The sequence below is a fragment of the Acanthochromis polyacanthus genome, chromosome 5 (assembly GCF_021347895.1).
Source record: "Acanthochromis polyacanthus isolate Apoly-LR-REF ecotype Palm Island chromosome 5, KAUST_Apoly_ChrSc, whole genome shotgun sequence".
NCBI classification, from domain to species: domain Eukaryota; kingdom Metazoa; phylum Chordata; class Actinopteri; family Pomacentridae; genus Acanthochromis; species Acanthochromis polyacanthus.
Genome location: NC_067117.1, coordinates 39199302 through 39226025, shown reverse-complemented (window position 1 = coordinate 39226025; position 26724 = coordinate 39199302). Strand labels below are relative to the sequence as shown.

The 26724-nt window shown below is 39.7% G+C and overlaps 1 protein-coding gene across 4 annotated transcripts in view; it reads left to right on the top strand.

Moving 5' to 3' along the window:
• The window catches only part of fhit (fragile histidine triad diadenosine triphosphatase), a 332178-nt gene that overhangs the window by 9475 nt on the left and 295979 nt on the right, over nucleotides 1-26724 (top strand). For 2 of the 4 annotated variants that reach the window (XM_051948100.1, XM_051948103.1), the window contains exon 2: nucleotides 6015-6068. The exons of 1 other annotated variant lie outside the window; for it this stretch is intronic. The gene's annotated coding sequence lies outside the window, so the exon portion shown is untranslated. Of the gene's footprint in view, nucleotides 1-5113; nucleotides 5228-6014; nucleotides 6069-26724 lie in introns of all 4 variants that reach the window. One more of the 4 variants, XM_051948101.1, reaches the window with a different exon arrangement.

Here is a 26724-nt window from a genome sequence, read left to right as displayed (position 1 = left end):
AAAGTTCCATTTTGGTTTCATCTGACCAGAGCACCTTCTTCCACATGTTTGGTGTGTCTCCCAGGTGGCTTGTGGCAAACTTTAAATGAGACTTTTTACGGATATCTTTGAGAAATGGCTTTCTTCTTGCCACTCTTCCATAGAGGCCAGATTTGTGCAGTGTACGACTGATTGTTGTCCTATGGACAGACTCTCCCACCTCAGCTGTAGATCTCTGCAGTTCATCCAGAGTGATCATGGGCCTCTTGGCTGCATCTCTGATCAGTCTTCTCCTTGTTCCAGGTGAAAGTTTAGAGGGACGGCCGGGTCTTGGTAGATTTGCAGTGGTCTGATACTCCTTCCATTTCAATATAATTGCTTGCACAGTGCTCCTTGAGATGTTTAAAGCTTGGGAAATCTTTTTGTATCCAAATCCGGCTTTAAACTTCTCCACAACAGTATCTCGGACCTGCCTGGTGTGTTCCTTGGTCTTCATGATGCTCTCTGCACTTTAAACAGAACCCTGAGACTATCACAGAGCAGGTGCATTTATACGGAGACTTGATTACACACAGGTGGATTCTATTTATCATCATCAGTCATTTAGGACAACATTGGATCATTCAGAGATCCTCACTGAACTTCTGCAGTGAGTTTGCTGCACTGAAAGTAAAGGGGCCGAATAATATTGCACACCCCACTTTTCAGGTTTTTATTTGTTAAAAAAGTATAAAATATCCAATAAATTTCATTCCACTTCACGATTGTGTCCCAATTGTTGTTGATTCTTGACCAAAAATTAAAATTTTATATCTTTATGTTTGAAGCCTGAAATGTGGCGAAAGGTTGAAAAGTTCAAGGGGGCCGAATACTTTCACAAGGCACTGTACCTTTGCAGTTAAAAAAAACAAAACAAAACACCCAAATCTCATCTGTATTTTCCTATGGGAACCAGTTTTTCAACCTGACAAGTAAGCTGTTCAGCATCTTGGAGAACTCACTGTAGTTCTTTTGTAAATTCAGTCTCTATCAGTACCTTCTTTTGTACTATTCGCACAGGATTAGCACTACCTGGGGACCTCTAGTAGTTTGTAAGTTACCCCAGGACGTCTGTGTTTCTTTAAGTGAATTCGCACGTGATAAGCGAAGTCTGTATTTTACTCGAATTTACTGACATTACAGCCTGAATATGATCCAAATCTGTGCCGGTCACAACATCCGCCATTGTCATGTCCATGTGTAAAGAATAGACTATTTAAGATTTACATACAGTATATACTATATTTACAGTATATAGTATATACTGTATATATACACAGTCTATGGTGCAAAGTGGCCAGCCGCTACTGGAGAAAAAATACAGACACTGGTCGCGCGCCTAAACTTTCAGTACAATAAAAACCTATGTTGTAACAGCACTATTGTTATTGTTTCGTTAGGTTTAGGCACAGAGGTTAGGTTCATGGAAAGCTCATGGTTTGGATTAAAATGATCACTTTTAACATGGTATGTAGTCGTCATAGCAACAGTAAATATATCAAAGCAGCAACGTGACTTGAGAACAGCGGGCAGCGCTGTCGGGATAATGGTCCGTCAGGGCATTTGTATTCAGCCTGTTGAAAGATATGCTTAACGCACGCTGCTACGCATGTCATCCATCTCAATATCCTTCCAAATTTCCCTCGTCTGGTGGATCTAATTTTGCCATTTCTGCGAATGCTCCATAGGCCTGTTATGCATAGACCTACCTACTCCTGCATTTGCTCCTGAAATGCTGTCAATAATTTTCACCGCAGCCTCCATAATTCAACCGAGAAAGATGTAGAAAAAGGCGCGCAATGAAAAAAAACAACTAAAATACCCCCCAATCACCGAGATGCAGATTCGCACGGGACTAGCATTGTCCTAGGACATCGGTGTTCGCCAAAATATAGTAGGTAATTTTGGGGGAATTTTTACTTTACCAATTACCAACATGGTGAATTCGCACAGGATTAAGATCACTGACTTCCTCGGCAATTATTACAAATCACCAGAGGTCCCCAGGTAATACTAATTCCGTGCAAATAGGGCTTTTCTGTTCATACAATCACAGACTGACTTTGTTAAGATCAACACTATCAACGACTATCTGATGCAGGACTCCTTGTTCTTACTACTGTCAAAAGTCATTTATGAGTCTGGCTGGATGTTTGGGCTCATCCTGCTGCTGCAAAATAAATTTGGAATCAGTCGGATGCCTCACTGATGATCCTGCATGATGAATAAGGATCTAAACATTTGGCACACTATTTTATGTTCTCTAATACTGTATGTTGCTGTTGCTTAGCTTCAGTAAAAATGTTATTTGCAAGAGTCTGTCATATTGTAAGTGCTTAACATACAAAGATTTCATTATAATATTAATAGATTATTATTTTCAAATAACCAGGTTAGTAAAAAGTAGTTTATTTGATTCAATGAATTTAATGCAAGTCTTAATTTATCGAGAAGTAGATGTGAAATACCACATCACCAGAATATTCCTAATTATACAAAAGCATCCTATCTCCAACTGAGTGAACTAGAAAAGCACTCAGAGAGCACAGTACTCCACCATGGCTGTTCATTCCCCCGTATGGCATTGTCAGAAATGCAGCATTTTTTTTTTTAAAGTGAATAATTTCGAGTTTGACTGCAGATATACCAGAGACACAGGCACTGTTCCACAGAGCAGGCAGATGGCTCAACTTTACAAGGATTTTTATTACAAATAAATCAAAGGATGCAATCAGAACCAAACAGGCCAATAAGAACTTAGCTAACCAAACTCCAGTCAAGAAACTGAGGAATAAACTGTAACTTAGGGAAAAACTTTAAACTACAAAACAGACTAAACTAGAAAAGCACTCGGAGAGCGCATACCTCCACCATGCCGTGTGTCTGTTTGTTTGTCTGTCCGTCTGTGTGTGTGTGTGTGTGTGTCTGTTTGTCTGTTAACAGCATAACTCAAAAAGTCAAGGATGGATTTTCACCAAATTTTTACAGGATGTCCGGAAGAGCAAGAGGAACAATTGAGTAACAATCTCTGTCCAATCTCTGTCCAATTGAATTGTCCTTCGACCTTCAATTGTCCTTCCTGGATCCAGACGGTGATCCGGATCACCTCCAAAATCTAATCGATTGTTACTCTTGCTCTTCCGGACATCCTGTAAAAATTTGGTGAAAATCCGTCCATGACTTTTTGAGTTATGCTGTTAACAGACACACACACACACACACACACACACACACACACACACACACACACACACACACACACACACACACACACACGCAGACATACAGACAAACAAACTCCGGTGATTACATAACCTCCTGGCGGAGGTAACAATGAATCACACTATGGGGCTAAGGATTGATAAACGACAGAAAAGGCTAACTCAGACCAAGAAACACAGGCAGGGAGGGAGAAGGGCAGGCAGGTACAGAGAGAATTAGTGTCTGGGGGAGATGCACTGACAGCTGAGGATGGCCACCGAGGGTGGTGAGGCAAAGTCCGTTTGTGCGTGTAGAGTTCTGGGGGAAAGAGCTGGAGACAGCAGCTTTCTAGGCAGGCAAGTTGAATATACAGGGTGACCCAAAAGTTTGGAAACAAATGAAAAGTCTATAATCCAAATAATATAATGTTGTTTCAATAAATCAGTACCACAGATATATTCAGAAGAGTAACAGATTAGTGTAAAACAAATATATTTCGACATGTTCATGTTTGTTTCTTATACAAAGTTGTGAACGTTTCCACCAACTGGTTACACTGGTTACACTGGTATCTTCTGGAATGTACCTTCATTTATACTTATGAAGGTTCCTCAAACTGGCCAGTAAATGTTGCCTCATAGTACTTTTGGATGTTTTCAAAAATTAAAACTGTCAGATACTTTACCATCAAGAGTTTTGAAATCTGACACTGATGGCCTGCATTTTGAAGTTCTGCTCCAGCATACCCGGACCTTATGGTTCTATTAATTTTCTTCCGAGTTATTGCACTTGGCAAATACTATGCTTTTAAGTTATTTTATTATGCTATAACAAAAATGGGTAAAATAAGAGTGAATTCATGCACCCCCAACTCAAATAGACACTGCAGTTAAACTTTGTTTCCAAACTTTTGGGTCACCCTGTAGGAGCTGATGGCTGTGGCAGCAGCTCAGCAGGCAGGCAAGCAGGTAGTGGACAGAGCAGAGTGGCAGGAGATACTGGGGCAGCTGACGCTATGATCTGGCCATGAGTGGAGCGCACAGCCAGGCTATATTGGAGTGCTGATTGATGCTGGTGGCCTGGTGCAGCAGCTACTTCCCATCAGCGCTGATCACCAGCAGGTAGGAGTGCAGCAAGACGGGGGAGGTACTGAGAAGGAGAGAGAGAGACAGACCAAGAGGGAGAGCAGGAGAACAACTGACCAGGAAGGAGAACAGGACAGAGACGGAGAAGAGAGACAGACGAAGCAGAGGGGGAAAGAAGTGAGGAGGAGGGAGAGAGAGGTAAGAAGAAGAGACAGGGAGGGAAGAAGACAGAATGGGGGTGACAGGCAGGGACCAGGAAGCATTAACAGTGTTGATCATTAGATCAGTGACACTGTGTCCATCAGTTCCCTTGACCTGCTTTGCGTCATAACTCCACATGGAGATTTGTGAACAGGGATGCATAATGCAGGAGAGCCGGTATCTATTACGCACCAGTTATTCATGTCACAACAATACCTCACACACTTGATTTGGTTCCCTTTGCGTCATGTATAATTCAACAGAGCGATGTTCATTCTTTCAAAGGACTGTATTTTTTTCAGCCAGTGCAAACATGATGTGCTTTGTTGAGTGTAATTTTAGTCCATGACACACGTTGCTTTTCCTGTTTGACTTTTAGGCAAGCATGCAGCACTGTACATGCATGACCTGTCTTCAAACTGGTGGCAGCACTTTGCCCTTGATCACACTTGCACACATTTGACTTTGAGTCCAGCTGATTTGCTCAAATAGGAGATTTGTTAAACATAACTGAGACATTTGATTTGATGCTTAAATATCTCCGAGATTTGGGTTTGTATAATGTAATTTCTACTAAAACAGCGCTTCAAATTTGATTATGTATACAGCAGATTTGGAGAAAGAAGAAAGTGTGTGCGTGCACTGAGTTAACATCAGGACACAACAGGCTGCCATCGCTTCCCAAAATCCGATAGATTTTTGACCTGACACCTGCATTTTCAGTAAGTAAAGCAAGTAATTCATTGTTTTTTTGGTGTGTTTTTTTCATCTAAGGCCAAAGGCAAATTTTTCTAGGTTCCCTGTAGTTGTTAATATTTTCAGATTTTTAATGTCTGTACAATAAAATACTCTCATGCTGTAGTCAATTATTCAATATAGGGGTTCAGGAATCTGTGTTGATTAAATCAAATTGAGACCTTCCAAATACATGTCTACAGATTAGTTGAAAATTAGCCTTTGATTCAGTTCCTTGCAGTGCTGATGCTGTGGGCTGTAACCAAGCAGTGTACAAGTAAATCAGTCCAAACATGGCTGTGTTTTTTTAGGCAGTGGGTACAATGACGATGCAATGCAGACTCGAACTCTGTTTTCTGCCTTTGCATTTACTTTCAATGACCTTTGGCTGTTTGATAAATGCCAAAAAGTAATTGAACATTTAACTGCAATATTGCCAGGGTTCTCCTGTTTCTCTGGTCGTTAATATTGTGGTATTGATATTATTGTTGTCATTGAAGCAATAGAAAATTGAAGGGGCAACTTGGGGTAAAACTTACTCAGTTGTAATTCAGTCAACTATGTGCGTATGTGTGTGTGTGTGTTCTTGCATACTGCTTGAGGTCAGAGGAGTTGCCAAATGATTTTCACAGCAAGGTCGTAAGGTCAGCTTCAAGGTGTGGAGAAAGGGGATCAGCTAGACCTCAAGTTGAATGTCAATGTACCAACTCTCTCCCTCGATGGTTTTAGCATTTACATTTAAAGTCACATCCATCCTGCTTTCTCCTCCTACAGGCAAATCAAGGGGAGCAGCCTGTACATTCCTTCACAGCTACCTCCACTTCACAGGTAAAGCTTACACAGCTTGCACACTGCCTGTTTGTGACTGCTGGCGTTTTGGAAGCTTAAACCAAGAACGTAATAACGTTGCATACATTTTTGTTTTTGTTTTATATGAGAATGATTTTGCAAAGACTTAAAAGCAAATTGAACATGAGAAAGTTTACTTTTGGACACTCATATGCTTTAATGAGAACTTTCAGAAATTACATGTTCTGTTAAAGCTCTTTTTAAAAATAGATGGCTTTAATGTAAAGTGTAAACATGTCATTAGTGTATGCAAAACTGAAGCAAAATCCTTAATATTGGAGTATTTATCCTCAATATATGAATGCAAATCAGATGTGGTGCAAACCTACTCTTTTGAATGGCTTTGTGAAAGCACGAACGTCATTCATCAATATTTGTTAGCACAGTGCTTCAGACTGAAGCCCCACCATTTCACTAAATGACTCGTTCTGCCTTCATTCATTTTGGAGTGAAGGAAGTAATTTGTAGCACCATGCCTCAGAGCAAGGATCATTGCAGCTCTGTAGAAAGAGAGAGAAAGATGAAATTTTCAGAATCAGTAGGGGGAATGGGAGGCTGGAGTCTATCCCAGCTGACAGGTCACCAGTCTATCACAGGGCTACACATAGAGATAAACAAGCGCACTCGCATTCACACCTACAGACAATTTAGAATCACCAACTGACCTCAGCATGTTTTCGGACTATGGACGGGAGCTAGAGTACCCAGTGAAAACCCACGCATGCACAGGGAGAACATGCAAACTCCACACAGAAAGGTCCCAGGCATAGATCTGAACCCTTGACCTTGTAACTGCAGCAACAGTGCTAGCCACTGCATAGCAGAGACCATACGGAAGGAGAGTTTCACACAATCACATTAACACCGAAGGAACAATTACCAACTAACCTAACACACAGACGCACCATGCTGGCACAAGGAGGACATGCAAACTCCCCACAAAGAGGCCTCAGTCAAGCAGGAGATTTGAACCTCAGGACATTCTTACTGTGAGGGGACCATGTTAACCACAGCATCACTGTTTATTTTTATTTTTAAAATGGTGCTATTTGAAAGCTTTCTCCTTATCATCATGCCTGGCTTGACAGGGCCACTCTATGCTTCCAGCTAGGAATAATTATAAGGGTGTACTCCTTGCAGAGAGAGTATTAAATCTGTGGGCGTTAGTCAGAGTCATTCACAACTGTTTGTGTGTCATTCTTTAATACTTGAGTAGAAATATTGTAGTGCCATTGAGAAGATGTTTTTGAAATATTTAGGAAAATGCTTATTTTTGATGGCCATTAGCTGAGACTGTTGTGTTAGTGTTCCTGTGGTGGCAGCTCACGCATGTTGGCAGCAGCTTAGTGTACATCAGTGTCAGCTCTCCTGAATGTTGAAGAAAACAGAAACCCCAGCTGCCTGTCTGCAGATCCCAGCAGGGGATAGTCATTTAACGCTGCTCATTTGTTGCCATTAACCCATCTGGAAACCAAGATCCTTGCTCTGAGACACATAAACAAGTTAGCTGCAGGTCAGACTCATTCCTTTCACTTAATTAGTTTCTGTAAGAAAACAAAAATATGTTCCTGTAAGTGATAACAAATACCAACAGTATAGTGCAGGAAGAGCTGAAGCTTTCCAGTTAATCTGACCTGGAAAATGATGTTGCTTCTGAGAAGCAATGTGATATCTTCAAAAGTGCAGTAACAGAATGATCACATTGTCTACAATGCTACAATTTCGTTTAGCAGATGCTTTTATCCACGTCTTAGAGTAGATACAACACAAGCAAGGATCTAGTCAGGAGAAAACACCCTGGATAAGTGCCATAAAAGAAGTCCAAGAAGCATAATAAGACCGTCATGTCTACAGGCAGTAGACATAATAGAATTTATTTTTTATTTTTTATTTGCAGCCTGTCAAGTGCGAAGGTGTTCAGTGAAGAGCTGGGCATTTAGTGTTTTCTTAAAGACTGATAGCGACTCCGCAGATCGAATAGAGTTTGGCAACTTGTTCCACCACTGGGGAACCACAGAAGAGAAGAGTCCAGCTATTGACCGGCCCTGTTATGGTGGCTGTATCAGCCGCTTTTGTGAACAAGAAAAGCACTCAGAGAGCACAGTACTCCACTAAGGCTTCTCAGTCATAGTGTTATTTCTGATGTATGAAATCTTTAAACAATTCGTGGTCTGCAGCGGTCAGTTTGGAGCAGGTGATGTGTCATTTCTGACCATCCCTGAAAATTTCATCCAAATCCGTCAGTCCATTTTTGAATAATGTTGCAAATGGACAGACGGACAAAACAACGGCGATCATCACATAACTCTGCCGCCTTCCTTGGTGGAGTAAAATCTGTCACGGGTATCACATGTTTCCCAAATATACTGTATATTTATCTGAATGCACTGCGGCAACTACCAGGTCAGCCCTGTCTCCGTACTGAAGAAAATTCATTGACACTTCATTGATAATAAAGTATAATTAATGACCTATATCAATTTTGTTCCACTGCCAGATGTGCTTTGTTCTTTAATTACCGGCGGAAAAAGTAAGGTTGTGGCTTAGTCACAGTCTCAACAATATCTGTATCACTTGATTTTGTCCATTGCCTGTATTCAGTCTTGGTGTTTCGTCAGAATTTCTTGTTGGATGTTGATGAGCTTTAGAAGCCCACGGCCTGCACATACATTCCTGTGAAAAAGTATTTGCCTCCCAACAGATGTCTTCTCTTTTTACATGTTTGTCACGTGTAAATGTTTCAGATCATCAAACTAACTTTAATGTAAGAAAAAGATAATCCAAGAAATGCGTCTTTAATAAATTATCATTTAAAAAGTGAATTGTATTTTGTCTTTTGTGGCTCATCTCTGTGTAATATTAAATAAATACAAATACTAGTTCGATGATCTGGAACATTTGAGTGTGAGAAATACGTAAATACTAGCCATAGCAGATGCCACATTTCTTCATGTAATGTCAAGATTCCATAACCAGGAGCCATGAATGCAACAGAACATACTAAATTGCATTTATTACAATGTGCTCATTATTTGACATCAGTCACATAATTTTTTTTAATAAAAATGAAAAGGTTGATATTATTGTAATTGGTTTAACATAGTCATTGGGAAGTACATCTGAAGTTCTGAATGTGTCGTGCTGTATGGATTTTGGTGATGCCATAAGAAGAAGAAAGAGAGAATATAATTTTCAGTTTAATAGAAATGTGTTCTTCTAAAATAACACCTGATCTTTTATTTGATTTCATGATGCATACACACAATCACAGTATCTACCTGGTGTGGACACAGTCTATTGTCTCTTTATTTTTTTGATCATTATCAAATGTCCAAGTTGAAAGGCAGTTGTGATTAATAGCATATACTGTTAAACAAGTGCCTTGTAATAGGCTTTAATGATATACTCAGCTCCAATTATTGAAAGCAAAATGTATAGTCTCTAGTATTGTACAGCACAAAAGGAAAAATATCACATTTTAAAGATGAAAAACAAGCCTAGAAAATTGTGTTTCAATTTAACTTAACTATTTAATACCAGGTGGAAGGCAGTGTGTCACTGCCTTATCTGGAATCAGCTTTCACATTTTCTGATGGCATCATCATGTAAAAATGCATTTTGCCGCATCTCTAGCCATACAAAACAGTGATGTCACAACTTCACCCCAAAGTACATTTGTATATCTCTGCTGCAAGATTTAAAGTAAATCCACTGAAAAATAAAATCTTGAGTAAGATGCTCTTGAACACTGCAGTATGATGTAATACTTGCCCTCAGTCAGACGAAAAACCCGGTGAAGAAGTATCAATTTCTTTGAAATAGTTTTCCTTTAAGGGTGAATATGTTATGCTTTACATAGCTCTCATGTCACTGTTTAAATATTGAAAGATCAACAACAGGTAAGGTCACAGTTGAAAGTATCTTTTGCTAGATTCAAAAATATTGCTGTCACAAGAAGACAACCGTGGATTATGCAAGCTTGTTGTAGTTGTTTGACTCCTCAAAGGTAAAGGGCCTTAGTCCCGCATATCCGTGCATTACACACGTGGACAAAATTGTTGGTACCCCTCAGTTAAAGAAGGAAAAACCCACAATTCTCACTGAAATCACTTGAAACTCACAAAAGTAACAATAAATAAAAATTTATTGAAAATTAAATAATCAAAAACAGCCATTACTTTTGAATTGTTGATTAACATAATTATTTAAAAAAACAAACTAATGAAACAGGCCTGGACAAAAATGATGGTACCTCTATAAAAGATTGAAAACTATTTGACCAGAGTGACATGATTAACTCAGGTGTGTCATTTAATTGACATCACAGGTGTTTCCAAACTCATAATCAGTCAGTCTGCCTATTTAAAGGGAGACAAGTAGTCACCCTGTTGTTTGGTGAAAAGGTGTGTACCACACTGAACATGGACAACAGAAAGCGAAGGAGAGAATTGTCCCAGGACATCCGAAAAAAAATGATAGACAAACATCTTAAAGGTAAAGGCTATAAGACCATCTCTAAACAGCTTGAAGTTCCTGTGACAACAGTGGCTCATATTATTCAGAAGTTCAAGACCCACGGGACAGTAGCCAACCTCCCTGGACGTGGCCGCAAGAGGAAAATTGATGACAAATTGAAGAGACGGATCATTGGAATTGTATCCAAAGAGCCCAGAGCAACCTCCAAAGAAATTAAAGGTGAACTCCAAGGCCAAGGTACATCAGTGTCAGATCGCACCATTCGTCGTTGTTTGAGCCAAAGTGGACTTCATGGGAGATGACCAAGGAGGACACCACTGCTGAAAAAAAGTCATAAAAAAGCCAGACTGGAATTTGCAAAAATGCATGTTGACAAGCCACAAAGCTTCTGGGAGAATGTCCTTTGGACAGATGAGACCAAACTGGAGCTTTTTGGTAAGGCACATCAACTCTATGTTCATAGACTCAAAAACCAAGCATACGAAGAAAAGAACACTGTCCCTACGGTGAAACATGGAGGAGGCTCAGTAATGTTTTGGGGCTGCTTTGCTGCATCTGGCACAGGGTGTCTTGAAAGTGTGCAAGGTACGATGAAATCTGAAGACTATCAAGGCATTCTGGAGAGAAATGTGCTGCCTAGTGTCAGAAAGCTTGGTCTCAGTCGCAGGTCATGGGTCTTCCAACAGGACAACGATCCAAAACACACGGCCAAAAACACCCAAGAATGGCTGAGAGAAAAGCGTTGGACTATTCTAAAGTGGCCTTCTATGAGCCCAGATCTGAATCCCATTGAACATATGTGGAAGGAGCTGAAACATGCCATTTGGAGAAGACACCCATCAAACCTGAGACAACTGGAGCTGTTTGCTCATGAGGAGTGGGCCAAAATACCTGTTGACAGCTGCAGAACGCTCATTGACAAATACAGAAATCGTTTAATTGCAGTGATTGCCTCAAAAGGTTGTGCAACAAAATATTAAGTTATGGGTACCATCATTTTTGTCCAGCCCTATTTCATTAGTTTGTTTTTTTAAATAATTATGTTAATCAACAATTCAAAAGTGATGGCTGATTTTGATTATTTAATTTTCAATAAATTTTTATTTATTGTTACTTTTGTGAGTTTCAAGTGATTTCAGTGAGAATTGTGGGTTTTTCCTTCTTTAACTGAGGGGTACCAACAATTTTGTCCACGTGTGTATATGCAGTTTTGTTACTGAGCTAAAAGGAAAGTGAGAGATGTGGTGGTATTTTAGATTTCAGCAAAGCCAGGGAATTTCATGTTACAGAAACACTTCCAGAATGCTACAGAATTATGCAAATCTTGGTCAAAGCACTTGCTGTCAGCCATAGAAAGTTCCTGCTGACAGTCCATCACTCATTACACAGACGCAGTGATCAAGGTCACAATGCATCCAGAATCACACTGCCTTGGGTGGACTTCTGCTGGAATGGATCCAGGAGCTTCACTGCCTCTGTCATCTGTGTCAACATGTCAAACTCTAAAGCAGCTCTCTGGTCAAGAAGAGTCTGAGTTCACTGAATTGACCTCAGATGTGTGTGTGTCAGCCATGATTAGAGAATTATTCATTTTTTAAGGCTTGGGGAAGGAATTCAGTTATTCTTTCCCTTTTGCCTAACAGAAGCAGGACCACAGTATTGGACCTTTTTGCAGATCTCTGCCATTGCTCAGGACCTTGCTCCAGCAGACAATTCTGCATGGAAACTGTGATGATTCCTTATCAGCTCATTGTTTTTCATCCAACAAATTTTAAAACCAAACGTACCATTTGTGAACAAGATATCAAGAATGCCACTAAATTTGTCACTGTGATAGTCTCAACAAATGACTAAACAGATAATCACCCCATCCCAGAGGAAAATTTTACTGCTCAAAGCTTGCTCTTCTACAGCTCAGGAGACAAATTTGAGATTCTCATGTCAGCCTCATTTTAGTTTCTATTTTGTCTAAAGGTTTCTCATATGTTTCTCCTAAAATTCACTAGGAGAAATAGGTGAGACAGGATAATTAGAGGGAGTCATACTTGAGACTTGTGGGAGACACCTTGCTAATCTCAATACAGTGTGTTTAATGGCTCCTTTATTTCTCCTCTGGAAAAGAAAATGAACAATAGTGGAGCTCCTACGGAGCAATATGTGAGACTCACTCACACCTCCACGACAGACTCGGAATCGAACCCCAGCCTTCTGGGTGTGAGACAGCTACTCTGCCCACTGAGCTATGCCACCCTATGCATATATTAATGTGCACACACACACCTTATAAATGCTGCAACAAATAGGAAGTTGCCAGGATACAGCCTAAACATCTTGAGGCACTTATAATAATATATGGTGACTTCAATCATGTCACCCTCTCCTCCCACTTGACTGGATTTATCATTCTAAACACCACGGATCATTCACTCATAATATCGTGATGGGCCTCTCTCTGGACTGCAGGACGGAAAGATATAGAAGATCTTTGTACCCACAGTGATCAGGCTTTATAATTCTATAGCAAAGATGAGCTGACAGACAAATGAATTTCCCTTTTGGGATGAATAAAGTAATCTGAATCTTTATTAATTAATTAAAAAAAATATCATGTGGATTACAATAAAGTCAACATGCTAGATGATTAAAAACAACCAAAACGTTGACCTGAGTCTGAGAATTCAGTGAGCGCTTGTGGAGATCTCTTCATTTGTTCTCTCTGAGCTTAGTATGAGATGCATGAACTGAAGCTGGGATGAGAATAGATGGAGTTCTTAGAGAGAGCTCTCTGATTTCTCTGCCTGAGATCACAAAGAGACACAAAAGTTGAGAAACTCTGAGAATTATATGGGAGCTTGTTGAGATCTCTTCTGAAACTTTAAAGGAGACTAAACTGAGATTTAGTGCATCTTATTGCTCAGGAGAAAAAAATGAGACACAGGAGAAATAAGCCTTAGTCTCAGTTTGGTGTCACACAGATCTCAAAGTTGTCTAGGAGAAGTAAATGAAACATTTTTGAGATCTCTTTTTGAATTTTCTTTTCCTCTGGGATGTGAGCACTGTTCAAAATTATAACAATTAGTTTTTCTAACCATCTCTATACATATAGGGTCAGCGTTGTTCTTCTTGTGTTCTTCAATACAGAACTTTATTTTTTCCATTAGGAACTTCATTTTTTCCAGAGCATCTGTGCGTATACTGTACCCAACAAAATCAGAATAAACACAAGCAATAAACCATACCCACAACACAACCAACATACCAGAGGTAGCCGACAAAAGATTTGTAAAATTTAAGATGAAAGAATATGTTGTCCTTACAAAAGTGCAAAGTGCCAAATATATAAATAATTAAAAGATCTTGAAGAGGTAGTAGTTAAATAAAATGGCTCAGATTTTCATAAGTCTGATGGGCACAAAATTTGACATGGCACTCTTGGTCCTACAAATGTGTGACCTGTGTCTCTGACCTGAGGGGAGCAGACTGTATTGGCTGTGCAGTGTGTGAGTGGTGTCTGAGGCTATCTGTTTCCTTTAAATTTTGTCCTGTTGTACAACACCTGGCAAAAAAAATAAAAAAATAAAATGGAATCACCAGTCTTGGAGGATGTTCATTCAGTTGTTTAATTTTGTAGAAAAAAACAACAGATCTCAGACATGCCACAAAACTAAAGTAATTTAAAGCGGCAACTTTCTGGCTTTAAGAAACACTAAAATAAATCAAGAAAAAAAATGTGGTAGTCACTAACAATTGCTTTTTTTTTTTTACATCAAGTAGGGGGAAAAATATGGAAACACTCAATTCTGAGGAAAAAATTATGGAATCATGAAAAACAAAGAAACAAAAAAACACTATAACACACCACGATGTCTGTGTAGGTTCTCATTCATCCATTTTATCCAAAGTTGTTTAAATCAATCCACTGGACTTCAAGAAAGTTCCTTGAAGACGTTTCACCTCTCCTCCAAGAGGCTTCTTCAGTTCTGGTGGTGGCTGGTGTTGCCTCAGCTTTTAAACCTCTGTGAGGTGTGTTCAGGGCTATTATTCCAACGACCAATACCAAAACTCATCTGACTACTCAACGATGGTCGCTGTGAGTATCGGTGGGGGTCGTTGAAATGCACAGATGTCACTGAGCCCTTGTGTGCTAATGGTGGTCATTAGCATGAGTCAACGTTCTTTTGTGGAGTTTTGAAAGGACCTGATTGTAAATCGGCGAAAGATGATGTCGCATTGCGTGCTCACTTCCGCTTTTGATGACGTATAGTGCTCAGGCAATTAGTCGACGCGTCGTTAGTTGCAGCCCGAGTTGGAACATCAATTTTCAGGTGGCTGCCATGGCCACACCCTTTTACTTATGCAGAAGAGTTTGGCAAGTTTTCATCCTTAATATCACTATCATTATCAGCATATATATTATACATCACATATGGAATATGCGCGAACACACTCGCACGCACGCATGCACGCACACACACACACACACGCACACACACACACACACACACACACACACACACACACACACACTCCCTCCTTCATACACACAGAGAACAGCTATTTCTGCTTTCATTTCCATTTATTTTTACCTTTCTTTTCTCCCTTTTTCGTCTTTGTTGCATATATAATCGTTATTACTCATTATTATTTGTTCTCTACTTTGTTTAACACTATCTTCTATATTGTAAAAGTGACCTGTTTGTATGTCTTTAATGTTCACTGTTGTAATAATAATAATAAAAAAAAAGTTTTCATCCTTAAGGTGTGTTGTATATACCAGTGTTTCCTCTACATTCATTTAGGAGCGGCAGGCTGCCATTCCTAAATCCTAGCCAGCGCTCCTTCAAATTTCTTTCTTTTTTTTTTTTTTTTTTTACTGTTACAAATACACCACAGCCACATGTGTCCACCTTCACAGCAGAGTCTTGCACTGTGTCGGGTACTCGCAAGTAATAAGATAAACTACAGATAACTATCTTGATCAGTATCTACTCTTTGGGGGGTTAATATGACGTTAATTTCTCGTGAGAGCACGGCCCTGAAAGTGACGTCACCTCAAGCACCCAGGCACCAGGTCAGAGAGTCAGAGGAGTGTCGTCTTGGAAAATAGGACAGCTACTTACCAAAGAAACGTTATTAGGTTACGATAGCTCATAATAGATTTTACAAGTTAGATAGACATTCGGTAAATATTGATGTCCAGCTAATGTTATGTAACATATCGGTCGCTTAAGTTAACTGGGCCCGTGCCACCTCAGTGTCATTAACGTGAGTAAACTAATGGTAACATTAAGCTAATATCGACACAGCATAATGTAACTGCTGACTGCATTTTCAGATGAACTTGTTCAAATTATTATTATTATTTTTATTTTTACGTTCAGCCTTTAAAAAGCTGTTTTCAACTGCCCAGTCAATAAATAGGTTGTACAAGTAAAATCTGCAGTCAGGTGTCATTTGTTTACGCCGTGGTGGCTCCCAGAGAGCCTGCCGCCACTGGTGAAAAAATCCTCGAGGAAACAATGTATACTGTCCAAATTTGAGGTAAATTTGGAGTTACTCCTATAATGAGTTAGCCACTGAAAATTACCAAAATTATCAAAAGTGTCACACTTCAGTTCAAAATAGTGGACTTCCTGTTGGGTTTAGAGTATGGGTCCAAGAGACTTTTTTGTTCACCCTCACATGCTATATATCCATACCAAATTTTGAAGACGTTGGTTAAACTTGCTATGGGGGAAGTTTTTAAAATGCTGACGGGGATGCCATGACACATGCTGTAAATGTATTTGGCATCTGGTTGCAATCAGGCTAGGACTGTGATTGTACATGTAAAGTTTGAGCCAAATTGAAGGATGCAGAACGTAGGTAGACAGCAGTTGATGTTTTATAGCAAAGAATGAAAATTCTGTATGATACCTTGGCCACGCCCTTTGACTGATGCAGATGATTTTGAGAAGTTGTCATCATTAAGGCCTGTTTTATATACTGTCCAAATTTGAGGTCTATTGGAGTTATCCCCTGTGAGTAGTTAACCCTTGCCACCCGAAAGACGCTCTGGAGCATTTTCTTGTTGCGCCGCGGTAATCAAAACAAAGCAGGAAAATGAAGCGTCGGCGAGTCTCCCTTTAAACGTGTGCTGAAAGTACAGATTTTGAACTTTCTACCAGTTTTTGAATCATGTTGATCGGCCAAGTAAAACCAGAGATATGATCAATAATAAACGCCACATTTTTTACCGAACTTCACCAGAGCTATTTCCAGCGTCTTTTATGCGCTGCGAAATTTTGAACTTTGGACTCAGCGGAGAGTCCTCTCTGCTGAAAGCATCTGGCGAGAAACACAGACCTTTGGAGTTATGCTTGGTGTAGGAAGGAAAATGTGGACCAGATTTTCACAAACCTGGCGTTCTCTGGAGTAAAAACGCGAACTGGATTTCCCCAAAGGTGACTGAGAAACTTGGAGCTGAGTGACAGAGACGCTCTGACGTGGAGCGGCCGCACAGACACGCCCACAGACACGCCCCCAGTCTCTGTGTTCATAGTAAGAGAGTGGAATATTCTAGAAATACACAGAGGAGAGATGGGCAAAGTGCGGATTTGGAACTTTCTATCATTTTTTAAATTTTTTTTTTAGTCAGGTGATAGTTATAACTCTTTGGGAGAGCAGCACGTCCTTCACTGGCTTTGGCCACAGATCACTCTCTGCTAGACACCAAAGATGCACAGAAAATGAAGATTTTGTTTCAGATGTAATATATTACTGCTACTACTAATAATAATAATAAAATAATAATAACAATAATTATAATAAAAATAAAATAATAATAATAAACAACAATAATAATAACATTCATAATAAACATATTCTAGCAATGGAGAACACCAGGACTCTGGATTCTCCCTGTGGTCCTAAAGATTGTTTCTATAGACCTTTTTCCGAAACGTCATCATCGAACGTCACCGCCGGTCACCGGCCCTAGCAACGCGATTCCGCCATTTTAAGAGGGGTATGCTTTGCCTTGACGACCATTACTTTCCCACGTTTCCCTCCCGATTTGAACGACCAAAAGCAGATATGCCCAAAACCTGCGCTGTTTTTGGCTGTAGTTCTCAGTCATGGAGCAACAAGAACATTTCCTTTTACAGGATTCCGACTGAAAAGGGCCAGAAAAGGAGTTTATGGCTCAAAGCATTGAGACGGATTAACAATAATGGAACCACATGGAGCCCACAGTCAAAATGGTCCTATGTTTGCAGTCAGCATTTCGTCAATGGTATGTTGTGTTTCATGCAATTATTAACCCTTAACTGATTTTCTGAAATTATTAATTAATAAGCCGTTGCGCTTCAGTGTCCCGCCCGCGGTACACTTTGAAATCTGCATAAGCAATTTGCTAAATGTCTGAAACTGCAAACACGATTATACAAACACTATACGCCGATGGAAAGCTTAGATTCTCATGAATCCGCCGATATAAACCACTTTCAGATGTGATTACCACAGCGGGTAATATAAACACATTTGTCTGACAAAAACGAATATCCATCCATCCTTTCTCTGTACACGGCTTCAACATACACAGCGCGACTCACATATCCGGGTTCATTATGACACACAGATGAAAATATTCCACAAAAAACGGCCATAATCCAACCTTGGACATCCAGACGAAACAAGCCAGTAACATATTTTGTCCAAAACATGTCTTGAAGTCGGTATATAATCCACGAATAGGTCGTTTTCAAGGAAATGCACCTCGCGATGCACGTCCAATATTCCCTGTATTTCTCGTCATATTTTTATTTACAAATAGAATATTACCGATTTTTTTGTACTCAAAGTGGCTGGAATTGACTGCAGCTTATGATGTCTATAATTATCTGAAATGTTGAGGGCTAGCTACTTAGCTTAGGCTCGTGCTAGCTGTGCTTCCCACAAAAAGTCAGGGGTCTTTCTACTCACACTGCTATTTTTAAACCTTCTCTCCTCCCTTTCGTTCTGCTAACTACTATGTTGTAATCAGCAGCATTGTCCTCATTATTGTTAGCACCTCATACCCTTGGGCCTAGGGTGGGTAGAGCTCATTTACAGGTATCTGACTCTTAGTTTTGATAATGCCCATCTAACTAATATACATACACTACTTCCACTTGAAATTAAAAGGTGTTTATGGCTCACCCCGTTAGCTTAACATTAGCTTAGCATTGCGAAGCTGGTGTAGCCCTATCTTACAAAGCATTTATCATTCTGACATTGACCTGTATGCACAAAAACGTATAAATATAAGCATACCTCAAAGAAAACGTATGAGTCCAGGCTTTTATAAGTCTTCATCTTCTCCATTGTGTGGATGCCTGGGCTGTTGATAAGGTACTCGTAAATGGAGTGCCAATGAAGATCTGGACACGGAGTAGGGTCGTTTTCCCATGAAACCAGAGGAATTTGGTACGGACATGACTGCAAACCAACCAGTTCTATTTTTTCTTTATACCGTAGCTTGGCTTTTGGCTCAAGATTTCCGAAATAATCACCAGATGTTTTTCTCCGGGTCAAAACCGCGTGGTTTCGGCGGTCAAATCATGGTTGCTAATGACTTTGTTGCCCCCTCTTAAAATGGCGGCGTGCGTTGCTAAGGAAGGTATGGTCACGTGTCCCCGACTCTGACGTCACTGCGAAAAGGTCTATTGTTTTTGTCATTGTAGAGATTGTGGTGGACAGAAAAAGCTTTTTGGAATGGTACAAATTCATTTATGTAAAATTTTATTGTGACTCCTCATGATTTTGTAAATAGTTGTGCAAAAACGCCTAAAAAAAATTCCTCCATTTTAGTGCAAATAGTGGTATATAACTGTGTTAACTGCTAAATTTGTACATTATTTTATGACAAACAATTTATATTTACATTATAAGTTCTGAAAAAGATTCATTACACATGTTTATGGTGTCCACAGCAAAAAAATCAAACTTTTTTCTGCTCGGATTTTGTATTTTTTCTGCTATTTTAGGTCAAGTGTGTCCATACATTATATCAAAATGTCTAAATAATTATAGAATCACACAGGTGAGGTTGTGCTGAAAAAAAGATACCAAGCAAAGCAAGATCAACAGCTTTTAAGGTGAAATATAAAGGTAGAATCAGAATTTGTCAAAAACGGACCTAAACCCCCCTAGGGCCCAAAGGGTTAACCACAGATAATGACCAAAATTACCAAAAAATGTCACAATTAATCCAAGATGGTGGACTTCCTGCTGGGTTTAGGTTTTGGACCCCACAGAGGTTGTTGTCTGCCCTGATGTGCTACACATGCTTACCAGATACCGTGGATGTAGCTGAAATTTGCTTTGGGGGCTATTTGTTAAAAATGCTGCAGGGGTTGCTATGACACATTCAGTGCCGAGATGCATACAGTGTCCTTCTTTTAGCCAGTTGTGATGTTTGTGGCACTTTTGGTGAATTTCCAACCATTCCTAATGTGTCAAAAAGTATTTACTGTTTTATGGCTCAGGATCAAATTTCCAAAGGCCGCCATGGCCATGCCCTCAGACTTCTGTGGTACATTTTGATAACTTTTCATCACTACTTCCTATTGTATATATTGGTAACTTTGAAGTCTCTAAGAGTTAGCCTGTATGAGTTTATAGCACTTGAAAATTAGTTTAGTTTATTAGTTTATTTGTCAGGGACCATGTACAAATGCGTTATTCTTGAAAAGAAGAGATGCTTTGTACCAGATTTAGCTATTGCTATTTTCCATCTGTAGTCCCTGGGCAGGTCACACAAGTAAAATACACATTACAATTAACAGTAGCACTAAATACAATATTATTAATAATACTAATCAAATTACAGTATGTCCATTTAAAAAGCAATGCTACAATTTACATAAAATAAGGCAATGAACAATTTAAGTGGACTGATGCTGATACAGTTGCCTATCAAGGAAGTATTTCTTTATGTTCCTAGAAAAAATGTTCATATCCACAGACACCTTCAGACTGTCTGGGAGCTGATTCCACTGTTTAATGGTTTTAAATGAAAAGGCTGTCTGTGCAAAGGCAGAGTATCTTTTTGGGATGGCACAGTTTTGGTGAGCAGTGGAGCGAGATGTTCGAGTTGTTTGTTCGGAATAAAAATGTATGAATTTTTTAATGGAGGTGGAGCAGTGTTATTTACAATTTTGAAAACTGTTTTTAAGTTTGAGTACAAGATGAGATTGTCAAAACTGAGTATATTGTATTTACTGAGGATATTACAATGATGATAACGAAGAGATTTTCTGTCCAATACCTTTAAAGCCTGATTATAAAGTGATCTAAGTGGTCTGAGTGTGGTCTCATTGGCCTGAGACCAACAGGACAGGCAGTAAGTGATATGAGGAGTAATCATAGCATTAAAGTACATGAAAGATGCCTCAATTGTCAAACTATTCCTGATGTGTCTAAAAGAGGAGATATTAAATCTAACTGAATTGCATAGATTTTTAATGTGCTTTTTGAAGCTCAGCGTTTGGTCCAAATGGACTCCTAGATATTTTATATCTGTCACAATATTTATTTTTGCCCCATCAACATAGATATTTGGTATTTCTTTCGATTTCTTCGACTTTGTAAAATACATTCCAACTGTTTTCTTAACATTTAGAGTTAAATGAGAAGATTTAAGTCAATTACTTATTTTATCCATTGCAGAGGACAATTTAGATGCCACTTGCTCCATATTCCTCCCATGTACGTAGATGACGGCATCATCTGCGTACATTATGATATCTACTTCTTTGCACACAGCCAGAAGATCGTTAATATAGAGGCTGAACAACAAGGGTCTCAAAATAGACCCTTGTGGGACCCCAGTTGTGCAAGGCAACAAAGAAGACAGTGCATTGTTTATTCTCACACACTGCACCCGATTTGAGAGATATGATTGTAACCATTTAAGTATATCAATGGACAAATTATATTGAGAAAGCTTGGACTGGAGGACAAAAATAACCAAAAATCTCATACTGAAAACAAACCAGCTGTTGACTAACCACTAAAAATATAAACCAGACAAAGGAACCAGCAAGAAGATTTCTAAATGTTTATTTTTTCTCTTGTCGATGGCCAACGTTTTTAGTCAGGTCAATTTGTAATAAATTGTTAATGTTAGCTGGAGTTGACCATGTGTCACAATGTACAGACACAAAGGCTAATGTAGCAGAAACTTATCAGTTGTGTGAAATGTTCAACACATTAAAGCTTAGCCAGAAAAGGTGTTTATATCATTAAGTCTCTACTGAAAATGTCAAAAGCGACCTTAATATTTTGACTAAAGGTTCCTTTAAAACTTTTTTATGAAATTGAGGATGCTTTTTCAGATTTCACTCTTTTCATTATTTATTTCTAATGCAGTACCTCAAAATGTGCAAAAAAATGCAATGGAAGCAGAGTTACTAAGTCCTGTTATTTTATAAACAGTGAATAAGTTGCTAGTTCAAACAGATGAAGAGCTTGTTAACTAGTGTTAGGCCATGCAGACATGAAGGGAATTTGTATAAGAAGCAAATTAAGATTACTCTTACTGCCATGTTGTGCATGGTTCTCAGAAACACTGTATACATATTTATCTTTATTGATCATTACCAAATTAATCTTTGGCTATTCAGAGTATGACTATAAAAAATGGAATCTGTAAGAAAAAAGATATATCATTTAATTATTTAGTGTGGCAGGGAGAAGCAGGCCTAATAGTCTCTCTTAGTTTTACCTTGAAATGCTCTCAGTAGGGCACATCCACTTGGTTCTATCAGTGTTTCTGGGACTTACGTGATGCTGCGTCTCCTGGGATACTGCCCCAGTTCAAGCGACTGAGGAGAAAAAGAAAAAAACTTCCCGTTAACTTGAAGACAAATCTAATGTGATATTGGCTTCAGTACTATATTTTCTACCTCGCTTTTCACCTTCCCCCTCTCTTTCTTGAGAGAGATTCTTGTTTTCTCCCCAGTGTCCTTCTTCCATCACTCTAATCAACCCTTTTAATTACGCTCACTATTATCTACCCAGTGCCTCACTGTCACCCTTGGGAGATTTTGCCTGGAAAAGGAGTAAAAAGGGAAGGGAACACAGGGACTGATGGCAGGCAAAGGGCCCATCTGGAGGCTATGGAGAGTCCGGGGGCTGTGGTAAAACAAGGCCGATGCCAGTACATCAGCACAACTGCCAGCTGGCCTTACTGCCCACTGGGCAGCTGATGTTGTGGTAAATGGGCTTTTCCTGTCACTATTCAGCACCATCCTTGAACAGTTCAACACACAGTCGCAGAAATAATAGGTTATCAAGGTGTTTGGCCTAATATTCTCTAATAAGTTGTCATGCCAATCATTATTTAAATAGTTCTTGATGAAGTTTATTTATATAGTCACTTTTTGCTTTGTTTCATAAAGTCACTTTTGCTTTTTTCCTGTGGTAATGATTTTCATGGTGGATGGGTTCTGTAGCGTTGTTACACTTTAAGCTTAAACACTCATGAAGTCAGGTTCACCATCTCAGATTATTCAGGAAGACAATATTTCAGGTCAAATATTAAATATAAATTTAACCGAACTGTGCTAAATAGTCTGGATCACAGTGGTAAAGTGGTCACCTTACAGCTAGAAGGTCCTGGGTTTGCTTCTCGGCCTGGTATTTTTCTGTGGGGCGTTTGCATGTTCTCCCTGTTAAGCGTGGGTTTTCATTTGGTTCTCCAGCTTCCTCCCACAGTCCAAAGGCATGCTGAGGATAACCAGTGATTCTAAATTTTTTCATAGGTGTGAATTTGAGTGTGCTTGGTGGTATTTCTCTCTTACACCTTTCCCACCAAAAAAGAACTAGGTATTAGTTTGGTGTTGGTGCTTTGTTGGTCTGTCCTCCTAAGAACCTGTTTGCTTTTCCACTGGCTAGGAGCCAAGTTAGAGCCACGGTATTGCATCACCATAAAACATCAGGATGTCACTGCATATGTAGGTGTTTTCCCAACAACGATCACGCCAACCTGTTGATGATAGCTTTTGCTTGGCTACTTAACTTCAACTATGCTTGCATTGATTACATAGCAATTAAATAAATGCAGTAAGTTGATGATAATATCTATGTTTATCTTTGTAGATGGTCTTAAGGCTGATTGTGAGGCGGAGGTTGCCTGTTGCCTGGGCACATTAGCGACTGCGCTGTTCGTAGGAAACACTCATACTGGATTTCAGCTTGCAACAGTTTGTGCAAAACTTCCACATCCCAGGAGTCATTCCAATACATCTGCGATCAGACCAGATGTATCTGGTCTCCAACCAGAACTAAACCATGAGGCCATTATGAAAATAGCTGCACATTACAAGTTGTTTTTACTTCACTGCATAGTTTCATCATTTGAATATTTTTTTTTAGATTTGTATTGATGATACCGGGCTTTGCAAAAGTTCTGTTACACTCGGTTTCATGATCTTTAGAGACGTTTACATGTCGGAGTGAAAAATTCCATTAAACAAACTGAAAGTTCTACCTTATAGGCAGGTGTCATTAATACAAAGTTGTTCTCCGGTGAAGTTGTATCAAGATGGAAGTCAAAAGAGTTGAGATATCTGCTCTCCTTCGTGCTGGCCACAACAAGTCTGACATAGCCAAACAGCTGAACATCAGCCGGATGACCGTCCACAGAGTCGTGGAGAGGCTCAAGAATGGTGAAGACCTGAAAGATCTTCACCATTCTGTTACACGGTTTCATGAAACCGTGTAACAGAACTTTTGCAAAGCAAGGTACAAAATATAGTCAACACATAAAATAGAATGTGTTAGCAAAAACTAAAGCTTATGTTATGCTTGACATGTCTGTGAGGTTTGCACAGTTTTGTGCAGATGAATTGGGTCATTCCAGCAACTATGCCCCCTCCAGATTTTTCTAACAATGTGAATGGAGACACGTGGAAATCATGGTGGATGAACAGGAGCTCTTTGCAGCAGAAGTTAAGAAAGAAAAGCATTTACAGTGCCTTGTGAAAGTATTCGGCCCCCTTGAACTTTTCAACCTTTCGCCACATTTCAGGCTTCAAACATAAAGATATAAAATTTTAATTTTTTGTCAAGAATCAACAACAATTGGGACACAATCGTGAAGTGGAATGACATTTATTGGATATTTTATACTTTTTAAACAAATAAAAAACTGAAAAGTGGGTTTTTTTAAAATTTCTTTAGTTTATTGAGGAGTTGGTCGAGGCTCTGCCCCTACTTGGCTGCAGACATCTCCTGCTGGATCTTTTCGAACACCAGCTTGGTCCAAGAGGCTTCCTCTAACTTCGTGTGAATTTCAGTGCCAGGAAGCACTGGATCTCCTCCTCAGACTACTGCTGATTGGATTGGTGTCCATATATACCGGTTTTCAAAACACTACTACAACTACTACACACTACTACTCGCTCAGCTGTTGTTTTAAAAATGCCAGTTCTGCATTTTCACAGTTGATCATTGGTCATGGTAACCCCACCTCCAGCCCCTGCCGTACTCGGCTCTTAGCTGTGGCCTAGCAAAGAGTGGAGCTTGCAATGCATCAGTTTTTAGAACCTGGAGCCGGTGCTTTGTTGGTGGAACTACAAGGAACTAGTGCTAAATCAGCCTTTGGCTCCGAACTAGCACTGGAACCAGCTTAGTGGAAAAGGGGTAACAGTGGCCCAGTGATAGACTGGTGACCTGTCCAGGCTAGCCCTGCCTTCGCTCTGAGTCGGCTGGGATAGACTCCAGTCGTCCTGAGGATAAAGCGGTGTATCGATGGATGATCAGTCTGATAACTTTAAACCATAAGTTGTAAAATAACCTTAGATCCCTTATAAAGAAATGCAGCAGTAAATTGATGTAGTCTATACAATGTAAGTGAAAAAGATGAAACTACTTCAGAAAATAAACTTAGTGATGGTGAAAGCTCTAAATCACCAGTGTGATGACAACAGTTGCAACTGATGTGTTATGAGAATGGGCAAAATTGACTACTATGTTTGGATTTGGAGGAGACAAATAGGGCATTTCCACCAAGAGAACCGGATGAGAACCTTGGTTCAAGGTAAGGGCCGGCACAGTTCTGGTTCAAATCTCATGCCGCCGAAAATCCTGTTTGCTTTTCCATCGGCTATGAGCCATGGTGCAGCAGTGTCATTGCGTCACTGCAAGACGTCAGTACGTCACTGCATGCATAGCTGTTCCGCGATGGTGGAGCACTGTAAACATGGAAGTGCTGTTCCTGAGTTTTCCAGCCTACAATGCGATCCAGAAACAAATAATCTGGCTGTTAGTAGCTACTTATCTTTATCGTAGTCACGGGTAACGGCAATTACGTTTGAGAGGACAGGTTACTGTCAGAGATGTTTTGATTGTTAGCACTGAACATGTTAGCGTTAGCTTAACTACTTAGCCTCGAATATGTTTGCATCCATTACATAGTGGTTAAACAAACGCAATAAATTGATGATAGTATCTATATTTACCTTTATAGATGATCTTAATTAGGAGACAGAGGTCAGCTGTTGTCTGGGAACATCCGTGATCACGCTACTGGTGGGACACAACTGTACCGGATTTCAGCTGAAGGCTGCTGTTCTGTCCAAACTAGGGTTGCCAACTGTCCCGTATTAGCCGGGACATCCCGTAAATTGGGCTAAATTGATCTGTCTCATACGGGATCTCAACTGTCCCGTATTTGTGGGCGCCGCCATTACTGTGGTGTAACAGCGCGTCTACTCCTAAATGCTGCCTGCTGAGACGGCGGCAGATATGCTTGTAATCAAAACGTTACAGAACCACAAGAGTACTGTCAAATATATAGGTCTCGAGCTCACGCTACACTCTGGCAGCTGACCAAACTCCAGAATTCAGTCAATAACAACTACCAGGCATAATCAACAGCAACAAAACAGAAACACGAACACTGATCCAGCATCATGTCTCACAAGAACAAGGCTGGAGCCACATATTTTAGTTCACCAGAGTTTAAGACGATAACAAACCAAACCTCAACCTGAGCTGACCGTCCTGTTTCTACAGCCCGTCTGTGAACACAGATCACACACAAACACAACTCCAAAATGACTGGAAAAGTCATAATTCCATTTATTTGCTTGCAAGTTGAATAGAATAGATCATTCAGCATGACAATCTGCTT